The sequence below is a fragment of the Carcharodon carcharias genome, chromosome 5, assembly GCF_017639515.1.
Source record: "Carcharodon carcharias isolate sCarCar2 chromosome 5, sCarCar2.pri, whole genome shotgun sequence".
Lineage (NCBI taxonomy): Eukaryota > Metazoa > Chordata > Chondrichthyes > Lamniformes > Lamnidae > Carcharodon > Carcharodon carcharias.
This window is the reverse complement of record NC_054471.1, coordinates 189,498,008-189,504,007: the sequence shown is the minus strand read 5'-3', so window position 1 is coordinate 189,504,007 and position 6,000 is coordinate 189,498,008.

Below are 6,000 nucleotides of genomic sequence, written 5' to 3'. Positions count from 1 at the left end.
TCCCTGCAGTACCCCGCTAGTCACTGCCTGCCATTCAGAAAAAGACCCGTTTATTCCTACTCTTTGTTTCCTGTCTGCCAACCAGTTTTCTATCCATCTGAATACACTACCCCCAATCCCATGCGCTTTAATTTTACACGCCAATCTCTTGTGGGACTTTGTCGAAAGCCTTCTGAAAGTCCAAATAAACCACATCCACTGGCTCCCCCTCATCAACTCTACTAGTTACATCCTCGAAAAATTCCAGTAGATTTGTCAAGCATGATTTCCCTTTCATAAATCCATGCTGACTCTGTCCGATTCTGCCATTGTTTTCCACCTGCTCAGCCATTAAATCCTTTATAATGAACTCTAGAATTTTCCCCACTACCGACGTCAGGCTGACTGGTCTATAATCCTTTGTTTTCTCTCTGCCTCCCTTTTTAAATAGTGGGGTTACATTAGCTACCCTCTAATCCGTAGGAACTGTTCCAGAGTCTATAGAATCTCGGAAGATGATCACCAATGCATCCATTATTTCTAGGGCCACTTCCTTAAGTACTCTGGGATGTAGATTATCAGGGCCCGGGAATTTATTGGCCTTCAATCCCATCAATGCCCCCAACACCATTTCCCTACTAACACTGATTTCTTTCAGTTCCTCCCTCTCACTAAACCCTGTTGTCCCCAGCATTTCTGGTATGTTATTAGTGTCCTCCTTTGTGAAGGCAGAACCAAAGTATGTATTTAGTTGGTCGGCCATTTCTTTGTTCCCCATTATAAATTCCCCTGTTTCTGACTGCAAGGGACCTACATTTGTCTTCACCAATCTTTTTCTCTTCACATACCTATAGAAACTTTTACAGTCAGTTTTTATGTTCCCTGCAAGCTTACACTTGTAGTCTATTTTCCCCTTCTTAATCAATCCCTTGGTCCTCCTTTGAATTCTCAACTTCTCCCAATCCTCAGGTCTGTTGTTTTTTCTGGCCAATTTGTATGCCTCTTCCTTGCATGCAATACTCTCTCTAATTTCCCTTGTAAGCCATGGTTTGTCTGCTTTTCCTGTTTTACTTTTGTGCCAGACAGGAATAAACAATTGTTGCAGTTCACCCATGCACTCTTTGAATGTTTGCCATTGCCTATCCACCATCATCCCTTTAAGTAATGTTTCCTAATCCATAGCCAACTCGCGCTTCATACCATCGTAGTTTCCTTTATTAAGATTCAGGACCCAAGTCTTAGAATCAATTACGTCACTCTCAATCTCTTCAAAGAATTCTATCATATTATGGTCGCTCATCCCCCAAGGGGCCTTGCACAACTAGATTGCCAATTATTCCTTTCTCACACAATACCCAGTCGAGAATGGCCTGTTCTCTCGTTGGTTCCTCAATGTATTGGTCCAGAAAAACATCCTGTATACACTCCAGGAATTCCTCCTTTATGGTATTGTTACTAATTTGCTTTGCCCAATCTATATGCATATTAAAATCACCCATAATTACAGATGCTTCTTTATTACATGCGTCTCTAATTTCCTGTTTAATGTCATTCCCAACATCACCATTACAGTTTGGGTGTCTATTTACAACCCCCACTAACGTTTTTTGCCCCTTAGTGTTTCTCAGCTCTACGCATACAGATTCCACATCGGAGCTAATATCTTTCCTCACTATTGTATTAATTTCCTCTTTAACCAGCAATGCAACTCCACCACCTTTTCCTTTTTGTCTGTCCTTCCTAAATACTGAATAGCCCTGGATGTTCAGCTCCCATCCCTGGTCACCCTGCAGCCATGTCTCCGTAATCCCGACTATATTATACCTGTTTACATCTATTTGCGCAGTTAATTCATCCACTTTATTGCGAATGCTCCTTGCGTTAAAGTACAAAGCCTTAAGGCTTGTCTTTTTAACATTACGTGTTCCATTCCCACTATATTTCACTGAGAGACCCTGTTTGATTCTTGCCCTTGATTCCTCTATCACTTTTCTTATTCCGCTTTCTGTCTTTTGTTCTTGTCCTTGATTCCCCCTCCTCTGACTCCTTGCATAGGTTGCCATTCCCCTGCCATTTTAGTTTAAACCCTCCCCAACCACTCTAGCAAATGTTCCCCCTAGGACATCAGTCCCAGTCCTGCCCAGGTGTAACCTGTCCAGTTTGTACTGGTCCCACATCCCCCAGAATCAGTCCCAATGCCCCAGGAATCTGAAACCCTCCTCTTCACACCATCTCTTCAGTCATATATTCATCTGATATATCCTGATATTTCTACTCTGACTAGCACGTGGCACTGGTAGTAATCCTGAGATCACTAACTTTGTGGTCCTACTTTTCAACTTATTTCCTAACTCCCTATGTTCTGCTTTTAGGACCTCATCCCTTTTTTTACTTATGTGGTTTGTACAATGTGTACCATGACCACTAGCTGTTCACACTCCCCCTTGATAATGTCCTCTAGTCGCTCTGAGACATCCTTGACCCTAGCACCAGGGAGGCAACATACCATCCTGGAGTCTCGTTTGCGGCCACAGAAATGCCTATCTATTCCCCTTACTATTGAATCCCCTATAACTATTGCATTCCCACACATTTTACTCCTCCTCTGTCCAGCAGAGCCAACGACGGTGCAATGAATTTGGCTGTTGCTGCTTTCTCCTGAGAGGCCATTCCCCTCAACAGTATCCAAAGCGGTATATCTGTTTTGCAGGGGAATAGCCACAGGCGATTCCTGCACTGCCTGCCTAGTCCTCTTGCTTTGCCTCATGGTCACCCATTCTCTTCCTGCCCGTGGACTCTTAGCCTGCGGTATGACCACCTCTCTATATGTGCTACCCACGATACCCTCCACCTTGAGGATGCACCAGTGTCCCCAGCCACCAGTCCAGCTCCAAAACCCGGGCTTCCAGGAGCTGCAGCTGGAGACACTTCCCACACACGTGCTGGCCCCGAGCACTGGAAGTGTGCCTGGCTTCCCACAGAGCAGGAGGAGCACACCACGGCTTTGAGCTCTCCTGCCATGACTTACCCCTTTAAATTAAGCCTTTTGGAAGATACTTAATATTAATTACTCTCAGACCCTTCTTCCCTGATCCATGTTGATACAGAATATAGCCCCTACAAATGATGAGCCACAAAATAAGACCTTAAAAACTATAAGCAATAAAAGTAGTAAATGCTTACCCAGCGATACTCCTGGTACTCAAAGGATCACCTCGTTCCCTCCTCACCGAACTCCCAGTCACTCCTGCCCTCCCAGCTCCTCTTTGACTCCCCTAGGTGCTGCTGACTGCCTGTCTGATTCCTCCTCTCGCACTCTCCTCCTTTGGTGTAAAAACATTCCACAATATATGCACGGGCGACATTTCATGATATTATTGGACCAGAAACCACCTTTGGATCTGTTTAGCGAGGAAGAGGCTATGCCACCCATAGCTTCTGCACAAATACAAAAATGGGCCCTAATTCTGGCAGCATATGAATACACTTTTGTACATAGACCAGGAAATCATATGGCAAATGTCAACACCCTAAGTCACCTTCCTTTGCAAGAGAACAATGACCATAGAGTCATAGAGGTTGACAGCGCAGAAAAAGGCCCTTCGGCCCATCGAGTCTGTGCCCCAAATCCCCAAGAACTTGGGTTAGTGATGAATTTCCTGGACTCCTCAACTATCTGTGCCAGGCAGATAAGAAACTGGACAAATCGCGATCCAGTTTTGTCTCGAGCTGCGAGACCAATTATTATATGGTTGGTCCCAGGAACCAAAGTCTGATGATATGAAGCCATTTTTCAACCGAAGACACGAGATGAGCAGTCAAGATGGTATTCTATTATGGGGTGCATGAGTAGTAGCACCTGCACAAGGAAGGGAACCACTCTTAGTAGAGCTACACAGTGCCCATCCAGGAATCTCACAAATGAAGATGATAGCGCAAAGTTATCTTTAGTGGCCAGGGATGGACAGCGATATTGAAAGGGTGGTAAAACACCATGTGCAATGTCAACAGCTACAAAAGTTGCCAGTGGCAGCCCCATTACACCCATGGGAGTGGCCTGGTAGACCCTGCGTGCAATTGCACATTGATTATGTTGGTCATTTCCTTGGAACCATGTCTCCACTGATTATAGATGCTCGTTCCAAGTGGTTAGATGTTTATAAGGTAAAGTTGCCAACATCAGGTGCTACTATAGAAAAAACTATGCCAGAGGTAATTGTCTCAGACAATGGTTCTGCGTTTATGAGCTTCAATGATTTGTCAGCTTCAATTGTATCAACCACATGAAGACTGCACTGTACCATCCCTCATCAAACGGACTGGCGGAAAGAGCAGTACAAACTTTTACGGCAGGAATGAAAAAGTTAACAGGTGAATTATTGGAAACTAGACTTGCTTGTTTCCTATTTCACTACAGAACAACCCTCCACACTATGACAGGAGCAACACCAGCAGAATTACTGATGGGGCACCATCTTTGGATAAGACTAAGCCTGGTACTTCCCAATTTGGAGCAGAAGGTGGGGAAAAGTCAAGGGAACCAAAAAGCGACTCATGATTTGCATAGTCATGACCATAATTTACTGTTGGAGAAGCAGTATATGTAAAAAAATTCCAGTGGAGGACCGAAGTGGTTATATGGTAAGGTAAGTTCTGTGACCAGACCATTGTCATGCCAGGTGGCAGTGAAGGGCCGGATCACCCATAAGGATGTGGGTCATTTAAGAAAAAGGGAGGTACCCCAACAAAATGATGATCCACCTGTAACCATTACTGAACAGTGGTTCCTGTTGAAGTTGCTCAACCAAGGACAGACATGCCCGATGTCTGTCGGAGTGGAAGACACTGAACTGCATGTGCCTAATGAGGTACCCAATGTTAATGTAGTTCCAGAGAATGTGTTTCCTACAAAAGAATCGGAAGTCATGGAGCTACGACGTTCCACACGGATCAGGAAACCACCTGAAAGACTGAACTTGTAATTTCATTAAACATGTTTTTGTTTGTAATTTCATGACCTGCGTAAATGTTGTAATGTCATGAGATAAATATCCTTATAGATACAAAATGTACAGAAAAGTTAAAGGGGGAGGGAATATAATAATTATAGTTTGGATAAACGTAGGACTATAACTTTAAGAATAATCCTGTGTTGCAAGATCACATGATCTGTGTAAACCAATGTGTTAACAGCGCGGGGAACCTCGAGTAGAGAGTTCTTCTTTAGTTATGGAGTTTGATGCAGATGTGTAGTTGCTGCTGCTGTCTTGTAAATAAAGTTAAATCTATCCATCACGAAAAGTTTTCTGGCAGATCAACTCTATAACAATGTTGATATTGTTATTTATAACAAGATTTTATTGAAAATGCAGATGAATTTCCTTAGGGACAGGGTACTGAGGTCAGCGAGTGGTGGGATGGGGGGGTGGGCGGGGGGTGGTGGGGCCCGCTCATCGACATGTAAAATGATACCGGGTGGAACTCCCGATGTCACCCCACGTAATTTCAATTTTTAGGTCGGCGGGGGCACAGCCAAATCAGCTGTGCGCTCGCTGACCTGTCAACGGCCTATTGAGGCCATTTAAAAACTAATTGAACCGGTTAATGGACCTGCCCATCCAACCTTAAGATCAGCGGGGAGGCCGGGGGCCCTGGTGGGCTTCAGAAAAAGCATGAAACCTCGTGCACGGGCGGGATGAGGGTTTCATGTAAGTTTTTAAAAATTTAATAAAATTTAGTTAAAAGTGATGGGCATGTCCCAACTCATGTGACAGTGTCACACGAGGGGACATGTCAGGGAAATTTTATTTTTCTACGTTTAATATTTTAAAATTTGGTGCTGATCTCCCTGAGGCAGCACTTAGCCTCAGGGAGATGAGTGCGCTCTTTTGTGTGCATGCGTGAAAGAGCGCACTCTCGGGTTTAGGGATTCCCCCACCTCCCCCGCACACAGAACGCACAGCTGGACAGGCCTTAATTGGCCCACCCATGTAAAATGGCGGCGCGCCCATTGGAGGCGTG